Below are 26706 nucleotides of genomic sequence, written 5' to 3'. Positions count from 1 at the left end.
AGGGATCTCCCTCGCTAGTTCATAATCGCATGTCTCACTACATTTCATGCATTTTTCTTAGTTTTCTAGCATTTGGCATGCCCCTCCCATCCTTTCCCCTTCATCTTAGGTTTTTCCATCCTCATGCTAGTTATAGGGTACATTTGCTTGAGAGTCCCTTTTCGGTAAGGGAAACGAGCGAGTGTGGCTACAAAATAGCCTTAGCACGCTAGTCCTTCCTTCTAATCAAAGGGAAAATTAAAGTCGTGAAGTTAGGAGTCATTCCGGTACCCGACTTGATGCATTCCTCTAGGTTCATACACTTTCATTTCTATCACATCACCTCCTCACTTTTTTATCCACATTTTCTCACTACTTATATTTTTCGCAATCCACATGCCATGTTTGCATATTTTTCTTTCCCTATCACCTATTTATTTTTATACCTCACAAATTGCACCCAATTGCACTTATATATTTACTACTATTATACCATATTTTCATCCACTTGCACACAAACGCCTTTATTTTCTCAATTAGCACACATGCACTTTTCTTACATTTGCACACTTACACTCATACTTGAGTCTTCACTTGCATTACCCGTGACCTCTTTGAGAGTTTTTCTTATTGGCCATCACAACTCATGTGGTTGGGACCAAAAAGCCTCATAAGAGACATTTTAGATTTAGGATTGCATTTTTTTTCATATTCATTAGTCACATCCAACATGCAATACATATTTTGGGTAGAAGAAATAGGAAAAGTGGGGCTAAGTCACGCAACTAGTTTTGGCTAGGGTAAGGGAGTGCTTTAGGCTTTACCTTTGCCTTCTCCTTTATCAAATGTGACCCCCGATCCCTTTCTTTGGTTACGTAGACCTAAAATTCTTTAAAAATGGTTTGTTTACTTTTCTTTCCAAAAACAAAATTATTTTTTTGGGTGACTTGGTACACCCTAACTCTATACCAAGTGGCGACTCCTTTTCTATCTAAAATCCTTTGTTTGGCCAAACCGTCGCATTTCACAATCCCACAGCCTTTTATTTTCACTTTCACACACGTTCAAATACATCTCCTACACACTACTTTCACAACCTCAAAAAGTGGGGAGCGACATGCTGTGCCAACTGCTCAACGCAATGGAAAGAAGAAGCATTTTGCCAGAACACAATCTGAGACTCAACCTGAAAAAGAAACCACTCCATTATCCAAATTTATTAATGGTGATGCCAGGGAAAGATTCGAATGGATTTCTCAAAAGGGTTTCATCACCCAAAGAACCATTGTCCCTTCTGAATTTCGTAAGTTTGACCTTGAACCAGCTCTTGAACTTTTTGCTTTTCAAAAATGGACTCATATTCTGACCATTCCCAATACCTATTACCCTGACATGCTTAATCAATTCTTTGCTAATCTTAGAAAGGGTAGCTCATACACTGATCTTGTTTCTCAAGTCAATTCAGTCGATATTGCGCTCAATCTTGACATTGTTAATGCTATTTTGAAAACCAAAATTGAAGATAATTTCAAAGGAAAAATTGTAAACTTTTTCTCATATGAAGAGTTTCCTTCTGCCTATCATTATTTTCATGTTATAAAGCTGATAACTTATTTTCAAGCACACTTTAACACTCCTGCTGAGGCTAGATTGAAGGATTTCAATCCTCAAAATATGATCATATTTTCAATAATTTCAAATTCATTGGTTCATACTGATAGTCATAAGACGGATGCCAACAAAATGTAGCTTTACTTGTTTTACTGCTTTGTTGAAAAAGTTAGCATTGATTTTGATTTTATAATGTGCAAATTCCTACTCAAAATCAGTACTGATAGTCGTAGGAAACTTTCCTATGAAAATTTTTTAACACTAATCTTTGCTCACTTTAAGATTTCTTTCACTAGGGTGTCACCAAAAGAAGGTGCATCTACTGTCTTTTCAAAAGTTTACTTTGAAAGAAAAAGTTTGAGATTTTTTTATCGTGAATGGTGCTACAAGGAAACTATTTTGGAGTTTAGAACAAAGAGTCGTCATGAAACTCTTGTCACTCCTACAACTCCTCGAAACCAGTCTCAGTTTGTTTCACCTTTTACCATTTATCCCAGAAAATCATCCACTCAGTCTTCCTCTTCCACTCATGAGGTCATTTCCTTGTTTGAGGATCTCAAACAACACATCATACTTCTTGAAGATGATCTAATGATGACCATGTCACCTGAACAACAAGCCACTTTCATTGACCAAAAAAAACTTGCTTGTGCCTCCTATCATTCAAGAAGATGAAAATGTACATCAAAAGGAGCCTAGAATTGAGCCAATTGAGCAAACTCCACACACTGAATTCACTCCAGAGGTTCGTGCTTCCAGTTCTCAGCCACAAGACAAGGGAAAGACTCCAACAAATGAAGACAGTAACGATGATGAGGAAACTGAAGAGGAAGAAGTGGATCCTACTCAGTTTCACCTAACAAGGAAGAGGCCTAAATTGTCCAAGATCACAATTTAGGCACTTCTAGGCATTTACACTTTATGGGCCTGTTTGGAACTTGAGTTTTTTGTGAGTTTGTCTAAAACTTTATTGTAGTGCACTGTAAAAGTTTTTGAAAAAATTTTGTAGAAGTTTTTGTAAGGTGAAAAACTTTTTTTTCCTTTTCTTTTTTTCTTTCTTTTTGTCTTTCTCTTTCTTTTTATTTTTCTTTTTCTTTCTTTCCTTTTTCTTTTATTTTCTTCTTCTTTTTCTTCTTCTTCATCCCCGTTACCTCCGCCACCCCCAGCAGCAACTCCACCAATGCCACCTCCCGCCATCCCTCTCCTCCCTTTCCTCTTCTCCTCCTCTCCCCCCGCCACCCCCTCTGTCCCGCCACCCCTCTGCCCCGCTTTATCCCTCTGCCCCTTCACCCCTCTCCCCTCGCCACCCCCTCCCTCCGCCACCACCTCTGCCCCGCCACCCCCCGTCTCTCTTGTTTCCCTTCCCGTTTCTCACCATTTTTCTTTTCTTTCTTTTTTTTTCACAGAGAGATAGGGGAGAAAATGGGGGAGACGCAGAGAGAAAAAGAAAGACAAGAGGAGAGGATGGCAGGAGAGGAAGAGGAGGAGAGGAAAAAAAAGAAAAAAAAAAGAAGACCGGCACTGGCACCGGAAATCGGTGCGGAAGGTGGTGGTGGGGGAGGAAGAAGAAGAAAAGGGGAGGAAAATTTTTTTTTTTTTGTGTTTTGGATATTTTAAGTGTGTAGATAAAAAAACTTTGAGAAATTTTTTGAGATTCCTGTAACAAAAGTTGTTAAAAAACTAATAACTAAAAAATTTGGTAAAAAATTAGGGTGCCAAACAGGCCCTATATTTAAGATGGCATCTCATAATAGACATTTGCATTTTCTGCATTTTAACATTTCAAGTGCTCTGTACTCAGGATTCTGGTTATTTGGTTAACTCTGTTGGTTTGTAAACTTTAGTTAATTTTAATATTTTGAATTGTTTCTGGTTACTTTTGTTGATTATCTTTTGTTTGGTTAACTCTGTTTATGAATGCTAAATGATTGGTATCCCTATGACTGCTGATTTCTGATAATTGATTGCTGATATTGATGATTGCTGATATTGTTTGATATGCTTGGTTAATAATGTTGCTGATGACATTGATGTTGTATTTCTGGATGTTGGATACTGGATTTGAATCATCTAATGATAACAAAAAAGGGGAGAAATGGATGATAAGAAAATGGAATGCCAGGAAGTTTTAGAGTCTTCTGGTATATGTCTGAGGGGGAGTGACACTTAGAGTCTTCTGGTATATGTTTGAGGGGGAGTGGCACTTAAAATTTTTTTTGATACATTATACATTAAATAAGGGGGAGTTTTGACTTAATGATTTTTTTCTCTCCATCCATTGTTTTATCATCATCAAAAAGGGAAAGGTTATAAATTTGAGTCCCTAGCTTTTAATGTTTATAAAACAAATGGATGTTGCTAATTTTTTCCTCAAAGATCTTTTCAGCAGTTGAGCAAATCAGGTTCAAAGATTAAACCCAATTAGAAAAGATAATGATTGCTGAGCTGTTGAACGCTCGTAAAGACTGGATCGAACATCCGACAATCATCAAGCAACTTCGAATGCATGAAGAACTCTATCACCGAGTGTCCGAAGGAATTAAAACATTTCTTTTAAGTTCACTGATCTCGATTGGACGCAAAACATTAGAGCACCGGACGTCCGATAAATTGCGCAACACTTTGGACGCAGAGCACTGGAGGTACCGGACGTCCGAAAGAATTGAAAAAGATTTCTCAAACTTTACCATCTACTTTCGGACGCAAGCTTTGAAGGTACCGAATGTCCGAAAGAATTAAAGAAAATCTCTTTTGCTCACTGCCTACTGTCGAACGCAAGAAACAAAACTACCGGACATCCGACACTATCAACGGCTAGTTGACTCTTCAGCTATGTTCTATCCATTGGAAGCATTAATGGAGGAACTTTTTAATCTCATATAAAGAGCAAAGTCAACCGCTTCAAAATACTTTTGCACATTGAGACTATAAAAGATCTAGAGTAATTTTAGTGAAAAAATTCTCTTCAAAGAATATTTATACTCTCAGTTGTGTAGATTTCGTATAAGCTTTTCTTGTGTGAGAAAATTACTTCAATAGTGTAACTTTGTGAGGGTTATTTAAGTGATAATAAAACTTCCCAACTTGACCAAGTGTGACTTGGGATAAGGAGGAAGTGATCCTTCCTTTATACACAAAGATTGGTTGTAATTGATTAACTTAAAGAAACTTGCTTTATAAAGTGATATTCAAACTCAAGAGGAGTTTGAAATTTGATTTGCTATTCTATCTCTTTCATTTACTATCTTGCAATATAAATTGTTCATCTCTTCTACTCACGAGCACTTGTGCTTTCTTATTATTTGCTCCATTGTGTGGTCATATAGAAAAAAGGGTAAATTTCACATTTAGCCAAAAAAGTTTCTCATAGCTTGGTTAATTTTTAATTAACCTAATTCACCCCCCTCTTTGGTTGTTTTCGATCCTTACACATACAAAGAAAATATGAAATAAGAAATATACATATAAGGGAATATGGGATAAGAGATATACATATAAGGGAAATGTCATGCAAAATGATAAAAATCCTAAAAAGTGAAAAATATACATGAAAATGTAGTGATTGTCACACAAATATAATCTAACGCAAGGACGGTCCCTAAGGGTCTAGTGTTGGATTAACCCATGTCTATAAGTTCTCACTAGCATTGGACTAGCGAGAAATTGGAACAAAGGACCACAACTAGCGTTGGACTAGTGTGGAATTGGAAAAAGGTGCCACAACTAGCATTGGAATAGTGTGGTGACGTCATGTTACAATCAAATAAATCATATAAAACATAATAAAGCGAATAAATCACATAAAACACATAGCACATAAGCATGGTATCTAGATGCAAGACCCTAAGAAAGTGAGTAATACGTAACACACAAGCATGCAAAACACATAAAGCAAATAAAACAAATAAAATCCTAAGTATTACATTTGGGGTTCTAACTACAATCTAAAGGGGGAAGGAATAAAATAAAATAATAACCTAACTATTACAATTTTGGCATTTAATTGCCTTCCAAATAATTACAAATTAAATTAAAATAAATATACAAAATCAAAACAATTAAAGTGACTAAATAAATAAATGAAATAAAACATTCAAAAAGGCATACAATTACACACATAAAAGTCACATAGGGGCACATAAGATCAAATAAAATCAAAATAAAGGAATAGAGTGTACCTCCCTTGAATTGGTTGTTTAATGAAATGTAATTTTCTTATTTACCCTCCAAAACAATAAAATAGTCAAGGCATCACTTTAATTAACAGACAATTATAAAAGATGAAAATAAACGTGAAATTGAATCAATTAAATCATGTAAACAACCTACATTTAAGAAATTAAAACAAGTTAGGACTTAATTGCAAAAATTAATAAAGTTTTGGAGGTCAAATTATAATTATCACATAGATCCTGAGATCACAATTGAAGAAAAATAAAGTTTAGGGACCTATTTAAAATTAAATTAGGGACCTAATTGAAAGAAGTTAAAAGTTTTTAGTGCTACAGTGAAAATACCCAAAAGTACAGGGACCCATTCGTAATATTCATTTTCCGATTTATTAAGAACATCAGGTCATTGGGCCATTTTTATTTATTTGGACCGAAAACTTACTAAGCCCGCCCCAAAGCCTAGAGGCTACAGGTGGGCCGCCCTTCATTTCTCAACAAAGCAAACCCAACCAAAAGGGTGGGCTTTTACTTCCTAAACCCAAGCTAGAAACCCAAATAAATACGCTAAACCCACTCCCTTAAACCCAAGTAAAAATAACCTCTTAACCCAAATCACCTATTTCATTAAAACCCAACATGATAAAATCAACTAAAATTATTAAGCCACAATTATGACCTAAAATCAAGAATTAATCTACCTAAAAGACTATTTATGCATATTAAAAGATGATTAAAATCTAAAAGGGAGAAATAAGTTCAATTTTTTCAATTTTTGGGCCATATCAGAATAAGGGGAAACTCGAGGGGTTCAAATACAACAAAAATAGGGACCCAATTGAATGCATTATGAAGGTTTTTGGGGTTGAATTATGATGTTCAAAAAACTTTGGGGTTAAATCACAAAGAAAAGGGAAAATTGCGGGAATGAAACTACAAAATTAGACAAATAATCATCTTCTCCAAACGATCTAAATATTAGCTACCATTTTAGCTTTCTTCACGGACAAGAACATAAAAAAAAAAAAATTCAACTCTGACCATTCCCAAAAGAAAAATACAACTTGCACAAGCTCTCTCTCTCATACCAATTCCAGATGGAACTCGAATTCATACAAGGGAAAGGATAGTGATGCGACAGCCAAAAACTCAGTCCGAGCTGAGCTGCCTCGAGCCAAGTTGGGTTGGGGCAGCCGACCTGAGAAGGGGAACCGGGCTGGTGGTCCTGTGAGGAAAGAACGAAGGCGGGACTGATGTCCCCGGAATAGCTCCGACGGCCAAGTCAGTAGAGCTTATGAATAGAGTAGCAGTATAGAATGCTTGTGTATGCGTACCTTGTGTAGTCTTGTAGCGTCGTATATATAGGACTGAATGGGTTGTAGTTTCCGTATGGGAGTCAAAGTCCCCTTAGGGTTCGGAGTCTTCCTAGGGCTTCGTGTTACGGCTCCTAAAAGTTCGGAGGCGGCGGCCCACAAGGCCCACCATAGGGGGCAACTGACATAGCCGAGTTGGCGCGTGCGAGCTGCGGGGTCTCTATCGCCGAACTGACGTGTGTAGTCTGCCGAGCTGACATGTGTCACGCGTGGATTTGCCCCACTACATTAGCCCCCCTTGAGTCTAGAGTCACCGAGGAGTCACGTGAGTCTGAACCAAATTACGAAGCGTCAGGTCGGCCTGGAGTGGGATCCATGATTCCACGATCACGCACCTTGTTCGGATAACCGCCACGTATGCCGCCATAACCGTCACTTCAAGAGTCACGTCCTCCCATGATGGCGGTTGTCAGCTCAAACGTTTTCCAAGGTAACCGTCCTTTTGCCATAAATTCGAATTTCAAATTCGGGGCTCTTCAGCTTCTTGCCCAGGAGGCCTATAAATAGGTCCTACCAAACGTCACTTTCAAGCCTCCCTTCTCATTCTCTCCTCTCCCAAATCTTCTTCAGCTCGCTCCTCGCCTAGTGAATCCACCCGAAAGTTGCGTTAATCTCCTACCAGCTCTTCCCTCCTACCCGCTAGTAAGTCTTCTTTCCCTTTTATGTCTTCATCTTCCACATACTCAGACCTTACTTGCTCAGCACCTAGGCGTAGAGTAGCCCGACCTGCACTCATAGAGATACTCTCTTCTAGCTCTTCTTCTTCCAGCTCGTCCGGGTCTGAATATCTTCCTCCCCCAGTCCCCCCTTGCTTTAGCCATGGACCAGCCTGGTCAATCTGCCCAGCTTGAGACTGGAGCTGCTGGCCCAGGGATTCCTCTGGAGGTAGTTCCAGTTCGCGCTAGGGCTGGACCCGCTAGGGGGCCAGATATCGACTTTAGGGAAGTCGAAATTATCCCCCCCATCCTTGACCAGGGGGATGTGGACGAACTGGTGGGGAGGTATGATATTCCTTCCCAGTTTGAGGTTAGGGCAGCCCGGCCAGGGGAGTACGCTTGCCGACCTCCCTCTGAGTTCGTGGTTATTTACAAGAATCAGCTCGTAGCTGGTCTCCGCCTTCCTATCCCCCAGTTTCTTTACGACATTCTGACCTTCTGGGGTATCCGAATTACCCAACTCGTTCCTAATGCCATTCGGTCAATCCTCGGCTTCTTCATTTTGTGCCGTGCTCTTGAAATTCCTTATTCTTTAGACCTGTTTAGGTCATTTTTTCAAATGAAGGTGAGTAGCCCGGTTCACGGCTGGTTCTACTTCGCTCGCAGGAGCGGAGGGGAGCTCCCCACCCGCGAGCTGTTCACGCAAATGCCTTCCTCCATCAAAGGCTGGAAGGCACAATTCTTTTTTGTGAAGAACACTGGGTTTCCTCCCCTGACCTGGAGGGAGGTGACCCAGGTTTCTGATCCAATTCCCTCACCTTTGCCTGAAGCCGAGCTGGACTGCCTGGTCAGCTCGGAAGCCCGGCTGAAGGTAAAAGAGTTTAACAATGTACAGCTCTGGTCGGTGGGGCTGATTCGAGCAGAGGAGAATGACCCACCCCCGGATCTTCGACCCCTCACCCCCGAGGAGCTGACAGCTTGTAACTTCTTGACCTCATTTCTTCTTTTTTCCTTTTTATGGGCCTGGTCATATCATCCAAACTGACCCCCTTTTTTTTTTTTTTTTTTTTGTTCTGCAGTGAAGCGATTCTCCCAGCTGCTGAACATTAGGGGAACTAGCAGCGCGAGCACGCCGACTCCTGCGCCTTCCACCGCACCCAGCAGCGCGGCTCCTCCTCCTCCGCCAGTGACCACTCCTCCAATTGCAGCTCAGTCCTCACCAGAGGAGGAGCCTAAGAAGAAAATGAAGAAATCGGTGGCCAAGAGGGCCAGGACCGAGGCGACTTCCCCCTAATCCCAGGAAGAGCCCTCAGCTGCTCTCGCCACTCATTACGGAGTGAATAGCGCTGAGCAACAGGCCTCGTCCGAGTCACCACCAGCTCTTTGGCGCATGAGGAACGTGATTCCTCTGAAGCCTCCTGCCGGACCGAGCACTCACCCCCACCTCCTGCACTTCTGCCCAAAGTGGGGGCTGTCAGTGAACGACCGAGCTCAGTTCCCAGAAGTTGCCCGGGAGCTCATCAGGGGCACGGTGCTCCCTCGCGACCAGCACTTCATCCAGCTAGCATCCAACTCCGAGCTGCTGGAGCACTACTACCTGAGTGCCGCCCAGGTAACTCCCCCACTGGTCGTGCTTCCAAGAGTTATATATATATATATTTTATTCCTGCCATTTGACTTGCAGCTCAATGTGGCGGGTGCCAAGCTGGCACAAAGGTATGAAAACATGGGAGAGAATCTCTCCCAAGCCGACGCAGCCAAGACCAGGTTGTCTAGCCAGCTAGAGGCAACGGAGGCAGAGTTGGAATTCTTGAAGAAACAGCTCACTGAAGCCCAGTCTGCCTGCGAGCTGGAGAAGAAAAAAGCAATGGAACTGACCTTGCAGCTAGAGACCGAGCAGAATAAGTCCGCCGAGCTACCTGGTCTGGTAGAGGCTGCTCGGGAGGAAGGTCGTCAGCTCGGCATCAGGGACTTCAAGAAATCCGAAGACTTCTTGAAAGACCTGGCTCTCCTCAACGATCCAGTCCTTCGGATAGGGTATGCTCAGGCTATGCAGGACGTACAGTCCCTGAACCTGCCCGGATTCGACCTAGGCAGGTGGCCTAAATACGACCCTCAAGCCATCCACCAGATTGATAGGCTCGTGGAGGGTTATGTGCATGGTCGCGACCTGACCGCCCTGATTGCTGACCCTAACCTTCTTGCGACATCCCCTGAGCACGAGCAGGAGCAGCAAGGGGAAAACTAGATGACCCTTTAGCATAGATAGAGCCTAGGCTAGGAACCGAGCTGGCCAGTTCGTTTTTGTATGGCCCCCCTTGTACATCTTTTGTAATGAAATTGATGATTATTTTGTCCAATACTTGGAAAAATCTGTTCATTTCTTTCCAGAATCTTGAGTACATTCTAAAGCACTGATCTCACAACTTTCCGAGCTAACTGCCTACCGAACTGGTTCCCCGCCGAGCTGACCTTCTCAGTCGTTACCACTTAAAACCTTTTTTTTTTTTTGGCCGAGCTTCAGCGAAAGAGCCTTAAATTCGAATTGTGCCAAGTGCGCGGGACTTCTTCTCCGTTGAGATGAGTGAGCTTACAGTACCCAACCCGATCAGCTTCTCTTACCACGTAGGGACTCTCCCAATTTGGATCCAACTTGCCTGTGCCCGTAGCTCGGCTCACAGAGTTTTTGCGCAATACCAGGTCCCCTGGCTTGAAGGATAAGTGCCTCACTCGGGCGTTGTAGTATCGTGCGACCTGACGCTTATACTTCGCCATTCTTATAGTCACTTCCTCCCTTCAATGCTCGAGCAGGTCTAGGTTGAGCCGCATCTCCTCCTCATTGTCCTGAGCCACAAAGTGTTGCACCCTACCCGAAGGTACTCCAATTTCTGCTGGGATCACTGCTTCAACCCCATAGGTCAGGACGAAAGGGGTCTCTTGGGTGGCCGTCCGAGGCGTCGTCCGGTAGGCCCACAGTATGGTAGGCAGCTCATCCGGCCAACCAGTTCGGGCAGACTCTATTCTTGTCTTCAGGCCGTGCAGGATGGTTCTGTTAACATTTTCGACCTGTCCATTGGCTTGGGGGTGCCCTACTGAAGTGAAGTGCTGCTGGATGCCGAGCTCGGTGCACCATTCTTGGAGAGAGTGGTCCGCGAACTATCTGCCGTTGTCCGAGACGAGAGCCCTTGGTATGCCAAATCGGCAGACTTTGCTCTTCTAGAGGTACTTCTGGATCGACCTACTATTGATCATATTGAGCGGCTCAACTTCTACCCACTTAGTGAAGTAATCAATCGCCACCACCAAGTGCTCGTAACCACCTGGAGCCTGGGGGAAAGGTCCTAACAGGTCAATTCCCCATTGGAAAAACGGCCACGGGCTATGGAGATGAATCATTTCCTGAGTTAGGGTATGGTGAACTGGGGCGTGCAACTGGCAGGATTTACACCTGGCTACTAGCTTGGCCGAGTCCCTGAAGATGGTGGGCTAATAGTATCCAGCCAGCATTCCCTTCTTGGCCAATACTCTTGGGCCGACGTGGTTGCCGCAGATGCCTTGATGCAGCTCGCACAAGGCATAGCTCCCTTCCTCAGGCGTTACGCACTTAAACCAGGGCTGTAAGTAAGATTTCCTGTATAGGACTCCATGCATGAGCACGTACTTCTGTGATTTGAGGAGGATTTTGCGGGCCTCCCCCCTGCTCGGCGGAAGCTCACCATGAGCCAAATATCGAACAATAGGATCCATCCAAGAGCTCACCACCTGAATGACTGCGGCGCTTATCTATTCATATGCCCGACTTCTGACGACCTCCATCAATATTCCTCGACCTCAGATGCCAACCGAGGTAGAGGCCAGCTTGGACAGGGCATCAGCTCTCTTGTTTTGACTCCGCGGAATCTGCTCGAGCGCGAACTGCTCGAACTGGCCCTTTAGTTCACGCGTTTTGGCGACGTACTTCCTCAGTGGCCCCTCTTTGACCTCGTAGCTCCCCCATACTTGGTTCACTATCAGCTATGAATCACTGTAGACTTTTATCGATCTAGCCCCTAACTTCCGAGCCATCTCCATCCCTACGATCAGAGCCTCGTACTCGGACTCATTGTTAGAGGCTCTGAAATCGAACCTCAGTGCGTAGGACAGCTTTTCCCCCATAGGGCTAATTAGGAGGAGCCCTGCACCACATCCTTCCTTACTTCACGCGCCATCCACGTACAATGTCCAGGTGGGATCTGCTCGTCCCGCAGCCTCTGTAACCTTCTCGGTCTGGGCAGTCTCTCTGGCTAGTTCGGCCTTGACTGCTTTTCCGGATTGCGTGGCCTCGGCAGCGTCTACAGCCCGTCCGACCTCCGCTGCCTTCCCGGTCTGTCCGGCCTTGGCAGTTTCTTGGGTCTGCTCGACCTTAACTGCTTCTCCGGCCTGCCCGTCCTTGGCAGCTTCTTTGGCCTGCAGGGCCTCAGCTACTTCTTCGGACTGTTCGACCTCCACTACCTGGCTAGCCTGGGCGACCTCGATAGCGTCTCCAGCCTATAGGGCCTCGGCTGCCTCTCGGGTCTGGACGGCCTTGGTAGTTTTTGGGGTCTGTAAGGCTTCGGCTACTTGTTCAGTGTGTGCATCCTCAGCAATTTCTTCGTCTTTCCTGGCCTGTATGTCTCTGGCCTGATCAACCTCCGTTTCGGATTATCCAAAGGAAACGCCATTCGCTATGAAGTCTGCCAATGCTTGGGATTTGATGGCCGTCCTGGGCTGATATCCCAGGTCGTACTCCGACAACTCCACAGCCCACTTCACCATTCGACCTGAGGACTCGGGTTTGGAAAGGATCTGCTTCAGGGGCTGGTTCGTCATGACCACCACGGGGTGAGCTTGGAAGTATGTCCTAAACTTCCGAGCTGCATGTACTAATGCCAGAACATATCGTTCTACCGCCGAGTACCTTGCTTCGGCCCCCTGTAGGGCGCGGCTGACATAATATACGGGTTTCTGGACTTTGCTTTCCTCTCGGACCAGCACCGCGCTAATAGCCCCATCTCCCGCAGCTAAGTAGATGAACAGGGTTTCTCCCGACTCGGGAGAGGTCAGGGCCGGCAACCGAGCGAGGTGGGCCTTCAGTTCATCGAACGCTTTCTGGCACTCTGGGCTTCATTCGAACTGTCGACCTCCTTTCAGGGCCTTGAAGAAAGGAGACCCCCGAACTGCCGATTTGGACAAGAACCTGTTCAGAACTGCCATCCTCCCTGTCAGACGTTGCACCTCTTTAATATTCCGGGGTGGAGCCATGTCCATGATGGCCTTGACCTTGTCCGGGTTAACTCTTACCCCCTCTTTGGAAATCATTTAGTCCAGGAATTTTCCCGACCTGACCCCAAAGGTGCACTTCTTTGGGTTTAGCTGCATTCGTGAGCTCCGAAGAACATCGAAAATTTCTCTCAGGTCAGAGATGAACTGCTCCTGGGTTCGGCTTTTCACTAACATGTCGTCCACATAGACCTCCAGGTTTCGGCCGATCTGGTTTTTGAACAACTTATTTACCAACCTCTGATAGGTCGCACCCGTATTCTTAAGCCCAAATGGCATGGTGACGTAACAATATGTGCCGTCCTCGGTGATAAACGAAGTCTTCTCCTGATGCTCCTCGTCCAAGACTATCTGATGGTACCCCTTGAAGGCGTGCAAGAAATAGAAAATTTCATACCCAGATGTTGAGTCCACGAGCAGGTCAATCCGCGGGAGTGGGTAGCAGTCCTTCGGGCAAGCCTTATTTAAGTCAGTGAAGTCCACACACATTCACCAAGCTTTTTCCTCCTTCTTGACCAGCATCGGATTAGCTAGCCAGGTCGGGTAGTAGACTTCCTTAAAGATCTTAGCCTCTAACAATATACCCAACTCGCTTTTAACGACCTCCTTTCTCTCGGGAGCAAAGTTTCTCTTTTTCTGCTTCACAGGTCGGACATTGGGATCCACTTGTAGCCTATGGACTGCCAGTTCGGTGGGGATTCCTGGCATGTCATCAGCACTCCAAGCGAAAATCTCAGCATATTCCTCTAAGAGAGATTCTAAAGAACTTCTGGTCAGCTCGTCTAGGCAGGTGCCGACCTTCACAGTGCGCTCAGGTCGGTCGGGGTGGACGGGCAGCTCGGCCAATCCCTCGTCTGTCTCCAATCTTTCCCCTTTCTCCATGGGCTCCCAGGGCTCTAAACAAACTATTTGAACTACCAATTTCTCCTTACCCTTGAGGGTGGCGATGTAACATGCCCTTGCCACCTCTGGATCCCTGAGCACCTCAGCCACTCCAACAGGAGCAGGAAACTTCATACTGAGGTGCAAGGTGGAGCAAACAGCTCGGAGGGCATTCAGTGTAAGCCGTCCCAGAATCATATTGTATGACGAGGGCTCCTTAACCACCGCGAAGTTTACCGGAATAGTTCGGCACTTCGGGGATACCCCTACCGTGACCATGAGGGTTATCATTCCCTCCGGTCTTACGGGAGGGCCTACAAAATCGATCAACGGAGTTCGGACCGGGAAGAGCTGTCCATCCTCCAGCTGTAGCTCCTTAAAAGTCTTGTAATACAGCACGTCTATGGCACTTCCATTGTCTATTTATACTTTCTTCACCTTGTAGTTACAGGTGATGACCTCTATTACAATGGCTTCATGATTATTAGAGGCCAGGGGGACTGTGTCTTCAGGTCCGTAGATAATTTCCTCGTACATCTTCAATCGCTTGCTCGAGCTTTCCCCCATGGGAGGGGCGCGATTGTGCCGCCGAGCTGTATGGCTATCCCCTCCAACAGGTCCTCCGGCGATAGTATTAATCACCCCAGCCAGATTCTGAGCTTCCTGCTTGGGAGTTCAGCCGCGAGGCCCTTGAGGTCGGTCTCGGGAGTAGCTCGAGCGATCCGACCTGGGCCTTCCCCGCTGCTGGTCAATTCGTTCATCTCGTATGAACTGCTCGAGGTGGCCTCGTTTGATCAGCTTTTCGATGTCTTTCTTGAGGTGACGGCAGTCCTCCGTATCGTGCCCCACATCTCTATGATATGCGTGGTATAGACCTTGGTCCCGTCTGCTCTTATCCCCGACCAAAGGTCGAGGAGGTCGGGAGAGCCCTTCCTGTTCCATCACTGCGAGTACCCGAGCTCGGGGTGCAGTGAGGGCAGTCCAGGATTTATCTCCCCCCATTGGGCGACTCCTGGGGAGGCGGTCATAAGTGTTCTTCCTTCCCTGACCAGGCCGCGTATCCATCTGATCAGCGCCCCTTTTGCGCTTGTCATCCCTCAGCCTTTCCTGCGCACTTTTCAGGCGGTTGGCCTTTTCCGCGTTGGCTTTCTCATGAGCTCGATCCAGCATTTCCCGAACTGACTTGGGAGGTCTTTCGACGAGGTCGGTGTAGAGCTTCTGTTTGCGCAGTTCATTAATGAAGGCGGCCATGACCACCTTGTCATTGCGATCTCGAACCTGAAGGGACTCGTTATTGAAACGCACCATGTATTCACGCAGGGACTCCTCTGGCTTCTGTTGGATAGTCATCAGATGAGCAGTGCTCTTAGAGAAGGCCCGCGATGAAACGAATTGAGCTGCGAACAGTCGAGCGAGCTGGGCAAAGGATCGGATGGACCTGGGGAGAAGCCCCTGGAACCATTGACGCGCATTTCCCTCCAGAAACATTGGAAAGGTCTTGCACCTGATCGCGTCCGCAGCAGTTTGTAGGCGCATTTGGGTCATGAAGGCGAACAAGTGATCCTCCGGATCCGTGGTCGCATCGTAAGACTTCATGCTTGGTATCTTAAACTTCGCAGGCAACGGGTAGTCCTCGATGTCAGGCACGAAGAGGGAAACGATGTATCTGTCCGCCTCTGGGTCTAAAAGCAGGTCCAGCTCGTCCTGTACCTGGAGCTGCTCTTTTCGTGGTGAGAGTTCTTCCTTGGAACACCTCCTGTAAGGCTCCGGAGTCTCGGTCTGGGAGTGCTTATGAGAAGGTTCCATGACGTCGATCTGGTCACGCGTGAGCTCTCGGCGCACCCGTTTGGGCCGAGGGTTAGGGCTCCCCGTCCTAGACTCGGACAGCCCATCTCCTTGGCTCTTTGGTCCCTGGCCGGGATGACCTCCTGTCTGCCCCTTAAGGTAGTTCATAATGGCCTCAAAAGTTGGTAGATTTTCTGCCACCGTCCGAACCAATTGCTCAGGTGGGACCCGTGAGAGCCCTACTCCCCCATCTCCGGGAGCCGGATCCCGTGTGGGGTTTTCGGGGCTACTTTCCTCGTTCCCCTTGGATCCATCCACATTCCTCTGAGACCTCGTTCTTGGCATGATTCGCGAAAGAAGGAATACGTTTCCCATGGACGGCGCCAATTGATGCGACAGCCAAAAACGCAGTCCGAGCTGAGCTGCCTCGAGCCAAGCTGGGTTGGGGCAGCCGACCTGAGAAGGGGAACTGGGCTGGTGGTCCTGTGAGGAAAGAACGAAGGCGGGACTGATGTCCCCGGAATAGCTCCAACGGCCAAGTCAGTAGAGCTTATGAATAGAGTAGCAGTATAGAATGCTTGTGTATGCGTACCTTGTGTAGTCTTGTAGCGTCGTATATATAGGACTGAATGGGTTGTAGTTTCCTTATGGGAGTCAAAGTCCCCTTAGGGTTTGGAGTCTTCTTAGGGCTTCGTGTTATGGCTCCTAAAAGTTCGGAGGTGGCGGCCCACAAGGCCCACCACAGGGGGCAACTGACACAGCCGAGCTGGCGCGTGCGAGCTGCGGGGTCTCTATCGCCGAATTGACGTGTGTAGTCTGCCGAGCTGACACGTATCACGCATGGATTTGCCCCACTACAGATAGAAAAACAGAAAAGGCGCAATACAAGCATATCGAAATTTCTCAAAAATCTCCTTTCTGCCCTGACAAGCATACAAAATTTTCCAGATTGTTTTCTTTTGCTCAAGCTTTCGCAGAGGCCTTTTATCAAACAGGTCAGGTGCATTAATCAAAATTGAATTGATTCATCAATTTGCGCAATAACAAAAACCAAAATTCACAGCAACCCAATCAACTTTCTTATAGACAAGACCAGAAGCATCAGAAAGAGGTGAGAGAATTTTACTAAAGGAAAAGGAGAGAAAAAACAGGTGATCAAAACAGAATTTTTGTACAAAGTGCCGTTGCCATATCATGAAATAGGGAAGAACCAGAACAAAACCATATAAACATCATCCTCGTTCTACGGGAAAACGGAAATAGAAGAAAAACATAATCGGTCTCTCTCAAATTTCTTGGTACATGTCATGGAGCAGAAGTTAGCAAGCTGAAAGCGTGAACCTAAGTATCGCGCCTTTATTAAGTAGCTTAAAATCAACTGAAGACGTGAAATCCGATATCACGTTTTAGTAAGAAAAAAGACGTGAAGGACAAAGAAGCAGAGAATCGAAGGCGCGGAATCAGAAAATACGCCTTTGCTGGAAATCAGCTCAATCAACGTGAGCTCATCAAGCAAGTGGTTCTGCAACAGATTCCGTAACCACTCACATGGCCAAGTTGGATTAGAAAACGCCAAGGAAGTTAGTTGTTATCTAGCTATATATATGGATAGAATCAGAAGTAGAAGGCAGGATTGAGTTAGTCATTATTGGGGACCATTCCCTAACATTCTTTCCGTTTGTTTTTCCTTCATTCTTGTCATTTCCTTTTCTTTTTCCACCAATTCTGTAATCTCAGATTTAGACCATATCAATACTATTTCGATTGGATACTTATCAGATTCTTATTAATTTTTCTTGTTATCAATCTAAAGCCCTGTACCATTATTTCAATCCATTCCATTGGAAACCACACTATTGCCTAGTTTCTGTTCGATACCATCACAGTACACTCACGGGTTTCAACTAAGCTTTGGGCTAATGGGAACTCTCCTCCCATGCATACGGAACCTTATCAGATTTGCACATTTGGTTCAAGATTTTCGTTTGGGTATTTTATCAAACAATCAATGGGCATGAAGAATTTCAACAATTCTTTGTTCAATTGATGCTATAACTAGCCCCAAAATTTGTCAGAAACCCAAAGAAATTCAGTCCAATCAACATATAAAACATGCATATTTCACAATCGTGTATAATCAGCAAACATTGCAATGAACAAATTCAGAAAAAACATGCTTTTGAGAGTTTCCACCGTTTGTGGGAAAAGAAGCTGAAATTTAAAGGCAAAGGACAACTTACAATACACTCTCTCGGTGAAGTTCCGAAGCCGACAGAAAACTGCAATTCCTCTGCCCAGCTTTTCTTCTTTTTCCTTTCCTTCTTGCCCAAAATTCCTCCTTTCCTCTATTTTCCTTTTTCTTTCGTCTACCTCTCCTGCTCTCTCTCTCTCTCTCTCTCGTTTGATTTCCCTCCCGAAGCTCTCTCAATTTCCAGATTCCCCCCCTTTCTTTTGCTCTCCTCTTACTCGCCGTCCGCCGTCCCTTTTTTCTTTCCTCTGTTTTTTTGTTTTTTTTTTGTCCGTCCGTAGCCTTTTTTTTTTGCTCTGTTTCTCTTAGCTCTATTTCTTCTTTTTCTCTTCAACCCCCTAGACCCTTGTTTTTCTTTTTCCCTTTTTAGCTGTAGCTCTCTTTTCCTCCTTTTTCTTATTTTTTCTCAAATTTCCTTAGGCCTCCATGTAGCGCCCCCACTTCTCCCTAAGGCGAACCAAAGGGTATCCGCGGGACGCCTGCCCAGCTCTCGCCAGGACTCACTACAATCCATCATTCAAAAGCCCGAAATACCTTAAGTAACTTCAATACATAATTAAAGTACTTCAAATATCTCACACTTACAATTATGCAGCTTTCAAGCTTAAATACAACCCAACGGAAAAGGGTACAATAGCCATCCGTTATAATATAACTTAAAATCTTCAAAAGAAAGCAATCTAGTACTACTCACGAGCACCCTTGGTCTCGAACCCTGTAAAAGAAAACCACAACGTGGGATGAGCTACACAGCCCAGTGAGGTTCCAAGACACTCTAACAGTTCAAATAAATCAAGTAGATTGGGCATATCATATGCATGGTTCAAGGTTACACAATGGCATGTTATCATGAGGTGATAATCATTGTACGGTAATTTGAGACATTTATCATGAGACAGTTATTATGGTTCAAGACATTGGCATGTATAGTTCACGAGTGATTGGAGCTTATTACAGGCATAGCTCAGGATTTCATATTGGCATTTTAGCATGAAACAATTATCATGATACCAGGTAAACATATACTGTAGGATACGATGTTCCAGTGGAACTCTGTCGGTCATCTGCACCTTATGACTTCCGATCCCCACGGTACGGTCTGGCCATCGCCTTATCCCTCCAGTGGTAATACTCGAGTATACCGAAACGGTGGCCCAGGGTTCCAACCTACCCGACCGAGCCCAGTCCTGGCTCGAGTAGGTCAGTAACCAAGGGCAGGGCCCAAGTTCAGTTTAGAGCTTACAACATGCACAGGTAACCAAGTAATTCGACAAAAGGTAAAATTCATCATTTGAGTAGGTCGAGTGAGGTAAAGTACACACTCGCCTAATAATGATGGACAACTTCATATAACATGTGATTCATGATACTCAAGTAATCAAGTAGATACTTAGCACGTAAGCACATAAGCAATACAAGTTGATTTCATGGAAGCATGTAATTCACGGATATCGAATAATCATGTAGATTGAAAATCATGTGAGCAAATAGTCAAGTAATCAAGTAGTCATGTGGTTGGTAAACGGTTCACGGTTAACGGTTGACGGTTAACGGTTGACGGTTAAGTAGTGACGGTTAATTGACAGGCATTTGTCATATGAATAGGCCATCATTGGCCGTTATCCCATTTTTACCATGTGAGAGTCGAGGAGATTCACTCCAACGACGTATGCAACCTTAGTATACCAAGTCATGTTATTCGAGCATTTCTAAGCATGAGTTATTCATCTCAAAAGAGAACGAGTGCGATAAAGTACACACTCGACTCCATTTTTCAAAAATCGAGTAGGCTAAGCAAGCAATCTAGCAAGTTAAGCATGTATCGAGTTCATATGGTCATTTGATATGGTTAATCATTTAACCAATTCATGTAGATATGTAATGTAAGTATGCATTCCTTAAATAGGCATGAGTATGGTAAATACTTAACACATAGTACTTAGCACTTAATAATCATGAAATAAATATGTCCTAAACTTATTCAAATACGTATTCCTATATGGAACATTCACCTAATCAAAACAAGCGAGTAGTTCTCAAACAAGCGTTTTAGGTGTCCGCTCCGAGATCCTCTTGAAGGTCCTCTCGAGTGCCTGAGCAAACAATCGTTGTCTATTACACACTATCGTTTAAAATCTCCAATTATCACGAATGGTCACACACTAGTACAATCTAGAAAATATCGCAATGATGAGCCTAAATTTCCTCGAAAAATCAAGGCCCAAGAGTGGAGTTCAAAAACTCAAGAATAATCCGATTTTTATCCCCAAAATCATTGGATGGAAGCAAGTAGGTATGAAATCAAGAAAATCATTTTCCAAACGAATGACCGAAGTCGGATGAAGATGCGACACGTCACCATCCGGCCAAGAACTGACCGGATATCCGGTCGGATTTCTATGAAAATGTTTCCCGCGCAATTATTTTCAAAAAGCTAAGAATTATCGGATTTAGGGGCATTGTTGGAAAAATCATAACTCATTCTCTGAAAGTCCAAAATTGGAAAACTTGGTACCATTGGAAATCTCTTTGAAAGTACTAAAAGTTCTTAGAAGACACTTTTCAATGAATCCAAGTGGAAGACATTCAAAATTGGCTCAAAGTTGGTAACTTGAATTACCAAGACAGATTTAAGTTGGTTTTTGGCCAACTTTGGAAATTCGGCGAAATTCACTTGTTTTGAACTAACCTTTGAAATTTGGAAATCAATTAATGTTGCAATCCGAGTATAACAAAAGAAGCGGAACAAGAAACGGAGTTTTGAGCACCAAGATATAGTAGCTCCAAGTTGCTGAAAAAGTTAAAACTGTTAGGCTATTTTCCAGGTTTAAAAACTAGATTCGAAGTATCATTTGGTCACCGAGTTGGAAGTGGAAATACATAAAACTTGGTACACTAAATCTTCCATGTGTGAACAACATTTCTACCAAGTTTCATACAAAAACTCTTACGGTAAGGCAGCCATTAAAACAACCAAAGTTTATGAAGAGTTTTAAGGCTAAACTACCTTTTCACTTTTCTTTTGTTTACAAACTTTTTTGTACCATGAAATCAGTTCCAAATCTCTCCATTATTGAAGCCAAGAATTCATAAACATCCACTGAGTAATTTAAAGACCGTTGACATCCAAATTTTCGAAATAAAACTCCCCAAATCAGATTTGACCGTTTGGCTAAGAGAAAACGAAAGTTTTCCAGATTCGATGAGCGAATTTTGTGACATCATTTGCATATCAAAATGGTCTTAGAATATTACCAAATTTTGCACAATTAAACCTCCATAAGAGGATTACTCTTCTATCAAATTTCATTTGAAAACTCACACGAGAAGGTAGTTAACTAAACCATCAAAGTTCAAGAAATTTCCCCAAGGTAAAACTGTCTTTTAGCTCTTCTTTCCTTTTTAAATATTTTGTCCAAAGCAACCAACCCAAATCTGGTTTATTTGTGAAACAAAGTCCAAGGAACATCTGATATAAAGTTTGGCAGATGTTGGACATCAAAGTTTCCAAAACAACAAGTCCCAAATCAAGCTAGGCCATTTAACTAGTCAAAAGAGGATTTTTACTCACTGCATCAGTTTCGAAATATGACCACAACTCACTCAATTCAACTTGGAATTGAGCGTGGTTGATGGCGTTGGAAAGCTCTCACATAAACCTGAATTTTCTCAGAAGAAACCATTTTCAAATTCTATCCACAAACAGCTCGTTTTTGAGCATCAAGAAGCAATTTCTGTCCTGTCTCCTGGAGAGCAACGAAACAGGGCAGTGATTTTCAAACGAATGGTGTGGCTCACTCAAGTGGAACCAGAACATGAATTTGGTACCAATGGAAAGCTGGGAATGTCTAGTTTCCAGTGCCGCAAACGGAACTTAATTTCGACATCGGAGTAAAGAGTTATGGCCGATACAAAATGACTTCCTGGGCAATACGGGATTCATTTTCCAGTTTTGCTAACTTTGGAAATCAACTCATTTGACCAACCAAATCATGTTATTTTTCAATGAAATTTTGTACACACTCACAATAACATGTAAACAACATAATCAAGTCATTAGAACTTCAAAAGTTTGCACAAAAATGGTCGGACAAGGCAGGGGTAAAACGGTCACTTTTTACTCCATGCACTCCTTGAAGTTTCTATCAATTACACACCATTAATCCATCATTTTAACCACTAAACCAACAATATATCCACCATCAATCATCAAATCAGCAACAACCCAAGAGTGGGAGTTCATAGAGCCCACTTTCACATTTTATACCATAAACAAGACTACCCACATGATTATATAACCTTATATGTGCAATATATCTTCCAAAAACTAAGATCTATGGGTTGGATGATTTGCTACCTTCTTGGATGACTAGATCAGAAATTTTGGTCACTCTTTGCTCCAGAAAACCGTGACTTTTCAGCTCCCTTTTGCAGCTCAAAATACTCCTCAAGTGTTATACTAAGTGTGGGTGAAATTTGAAGTGAATTAGAGAAGATTTGGTGAAGATTTGATGGAGGAATTTGAAGAACTCTTGAGCTGTTTTTCTTGCTTGTTGTTCTGCCAGATGAGGGAGCAAGAGAGAGAGAGTGTGATCAGATTTCTAAGCTTCCAAGAGAAGACATTAACTTGTGGCCACCAATCACCCATTAGTCAACTCACATTAGGAGCTGTTTGGCGCGATTAAGGCTCGATTTCTCGCGCGTTTGGTTCACCAGTGCACTAAACCTCTAAGGCATTTATATTCATGTAGATAATATTCACTCTTAATTATCCCGAAATAAGGGTCTAAAGTCCCTCAAATAAAGTCACGCGTGTGGAAACGTGTACCGTCAATTTTATCGCTATAACGCGAAACCTCCGAGAAATTCTTATAACGACCGTACTACTAACCATCACTTGAGTATTTAAACATTAAAATGCCTATTTTAGGTCCATTGTACATGTCTCCAATATCAAACCTATTGTACTCTCAATCAGTCAAGATTTCCAAAGACGTGTTCACTATTTTCACTAAACGAGCTTCCGAAAATTAATTTTTGAAACAAGTCATTTTAAAAATATAATGAAACTATATTTCCATATAATTAGGTCTCAAGAGCTTAGAAAATAATATTCGGAGAAAACGGGAGGGAAAATAATTAATTAAGCCATAAAAATAGAATTATAAGTGAGAAAAATTCGAGTCCTCACACTCCATATGTCCTAACACCTTACCTTTTAGGTGTTGTATTGTCAAATAAATAAAGAGACACTTGTCCCTATTGCATGTGCTCCACTTGGCCCTAGTGCATGTGTGCCACTTGGCCCTATTGCATGTGTGCCATATATTATCTTGTATTTTGTATTTTTCTTTTCAATGCTAATTTCTAATTACCTTACAAAATGCCATTTTATATATAAAACTGAGTTTGAAAAAAAGATAAAAAATTGGATCTTTATTAAGAATTTTATTTTTTCTGAAGTTTAGTGTAAAAAATGTTTAAAAAAAAAAGAAAATGATGAATCTTAATGTACCAAAAACAAACACCAATTACCGTTTTGCAACCTTAAATAAATTATAATAAAATAATAAAAATGAAAACAAGAATAATTAATAATAATAATAAAATAAAAATAAAAATAAAAGAATAAAGCTAAAATTAAATAAAATAAATAAATAAAGCTAAAATTGAATTAAATAAATCAATAAAGCTAAAATTGAATTAAATAAATCAATAAAGCTAAAATTGAATTAAATAAACGAAATTTTGGTGTCTACAAACTGCATACCAAACAACAAAAGAAATAAGTATTTGATTACGTGATAATTACTTCTATGACTAGCAAAAAGAGTTCCCCATTTTCTATACTCTTCAAGCTAACTAACCAGTCCACCTAAAATCATTAGAGACACAGCAAAACCCCAGCAATTTGAAAAGCCCTAAGGATGGAGACGGATGAGAGGAAAGAATAGATGGACAAGCCCCAAGGGTGGAAGCGGAGGAGAGGAAAGAATAGATTTAGTACACTCATTAGGGATGTAGGGTTAATAATATATATAAATTATAAGATGGTCCCCATTTTCTAAATATTTACATAATATGCTCTATGAGTTGGGTACTCACAGATTTTTGTTTTTTTGATCCGTATCCGTATCTGTATTTGAATTTTGCGGGTACCTGATCCTCATTTGCCCTAGTGAGAAAAATTAGATTGGGTATCCTATTTTTTAAAGTAGGCTAGATCGGGTCCGTCGAGTTTTAGGATCGGTGGATTTTTTTTGTCCACCCCTACAAGTTACTTACACAAAATCGTACCCAAAACAATAAAATCATAAGTAGAACCAAGTTTAGCAATGTACTATTCAATTTTATGCATTTCAAGTAAACATGCATTCTAAAAATTGCTATTACTAGATGCATTGTCACAAATTATTTACATAGCTACCAGTCAAAACAAAAAAGGAAATAAATCAAAGTAATTAAAGAAAGTCATATCATCTAACAAGGCAATGCTAAAGCTAATTGAAAGGAAAATCAGGAAATCATAGTCCATACTTGTAGGAGTTTAAGTAATGAAATGCAAGAGAAAGCCTATATAATAATATTCACGATCAAGTACTACATGCATGATTTTACATAAGAAAAAAAAACTTTGCTCTTTGATTGGATAATCTTTATATCAAGAGCAAGTTAAAACTTACCAAATTTACACACATTAAATATGGAATAACCACATGTAATGCAAGGCAAGAATTAAAGTATGATTGTATCTAACTAACTCAAGCAAAAAATAGTAGTAAATTCCATAGATGCATCTAATAACTAAATTCTCAAACAGCTGTACAAAGTATTCGGCATCAAGCAGTACATGAAAGGAATATAATTTTCTGAATTAACATAGGAATTAAATGTTCCAATGAGCATTTTATAATCTCTAGTTAAACATAAGGCTACAAAGCGACCAAATTTGCATATAGTATATAATTCCTTAACCAAACAGTGAGAACTATTAACAAACACTTGGAATCAATAACATTAGGAATTGGATGCAACTAACAATAATGAAAATAGCTCATGCAAGGCAAAAAAACTAACCATAAACATGACTAAGCTACTCAAACAACTAGATTTTGGTTTGGAGCTCAAGTAAATTCAGAGGTGATAGACACCTATAGTTTCAAGGCTACAAATGTCGGCTATAGAGCATTTAGTTCTCAAGGTCAACATGACATGCTTTAAGCTGCTAAATTGGTACTTTGTGTTTTAGTATACTACTAGGAGGTATAAATTGCACTGCGCATGGTGGGAAAAAGGATGGAAATGCCCAGTTTAGTAAAATAATTTGTACTAATCCAAAATGGATCCATTAATGAAATTTGTTTGTTTTTTAAGGAATTTAGGTACAAATAAACCAAAATTAGAGCAAACTTTCAGTTAAGTATGTAATCATATAAGAAATAATAAGTGTTGTTTTCATTAAAGAACCAAAATATTAGAGGATTTTGTCCAAGTTGCCCTCTACACTTGCTATCTCAAGGTTAGGTTGCATTATGGTTTAGTTATGAGATCCATTAATTTCCTAATCATGCAGCTATTTAAAACTTAAAAGCATCATCAAGGGTTAGATTTTACTATCTTTTCATGCTCTCAAAATAGTGAAAACATTTACAGTAATATAATTCTTGGGCTTTTAGTACAGAAAGCAGACCATATCCTAAATCTTCCTAATTCATATGAGAACTCAAATATACTGAAAGCAGGAAAATCATGGAAGGGACTGATACAAACTTCAGCTAATATAAAATTAATGATGACCATGTGGTGGTACACTTTCTTAGTTTGCATAACCTAACTAAAGATAAATTCTATCCACTCTGACCAACAGTAACTAGACTAAATCTATAATCCCTGACCCTAGTGCAATTGGGGAAAAAAAGTTACCTCCAAAAGCTACAATTAATGTGCTTGGCAAGAAGTGGAGATTAAGTTCAGAAGTTTGGGATTACTTCGACATTATTCCCAAAAAGGATCCAAATGACGAGTTGAAGTACAAATGTAAGAAATGTGGGAATGAATATTCTACTAAGAGTAAAAGTGGGACAGGTAATTTGCATCGACATGTAAAGAGTGTTTAAAAATGACAACAAAGGATGTTGGGTAGTAGCTAATCTCTTCTGACAAAGGTGCTCTAGCCACACGAAATGCACAATTCAGTCAAGATAAATTTAGAGAATTACTCGTGCATGCCATAGTAAGACATAAACTGCCATTTTCATTGGTGGAGTATAAGGGAATTAAAAATGTTCTTACGTATTTGGAACCCCAAATTAAACATATCACTAGGAACACAACCAAATTGGACATTAAAAAATTGTATGCAAGGGAAGTTAATAGACTTGGTAGTGAATTGCGTGGATGTCCTAGTCGAATATGTTTAACTTCTGATGCATGGACATCTATTGTTACAGATGGATACTTGAGTTTGACTGCATATTTCATTGATAGCAATTGGGTGCTACAGAAAAAATTCTAAAATTTTCTTATATGCCTCCTCTCCATAATGGTGTTGCCTTAGCTGAAAAAATTTACAGTTTAGCTAGTAGTTGGGATATTGAAAAGAAGTTGTTTGCCATCACATTAGACAATGCTTCTGCAAATGATTCTTGTGTTGCAATACTAAAGAATCAAGTTAAGTTGAAAAATTCTTTAATTTGTGATGGTAT

At 42.1% G+C, this 26706-nt stretch overlaps 1 long non-coding RNA gene across 1 annotated transcript; it reads right to left on the bottom strand.

Annotated features, from left to right (window-relative positions):
- Positions 1 to 18532: 18532 nt before the first annotated feature.
- Positions 18533 to 22522, bottom strand: LOC140035944 (uncharacterized). Its single transcript, XR_011839838.1, has 2 exons — positions 22359 to 22522; positions 18533 to 18716 (listed from the first exon to the last, which is right to left on the bottom strand). It is a non-coding gene; the product is annotated as an uncharacterized lncRNA (long non-coding RNA).
- Positions 22523 to 26706: the final 4184 nt, after the last annotated feature.

This window comes from Coffea arabica, chromosome 2c, assembly GCF_036785885.1.
Source record: "Coffea arabica cultivar ET-39 chromosome 2c, Coffea Arabica ET-39 HiFi, whole genome shotgun sequence".
NCBI classification, from domain to species: domain Eukaryota; kingdom Viridiplantae; phylum Streptophyta; class Magnoliopsida; order Gentianales; family Rubiaceae; genus Coffea; species Coffea arabica.
Note: the sequence above shows the minus strand (reverse complement) of the source record. Positions and strands in the feature narration are given on the sequence as shown.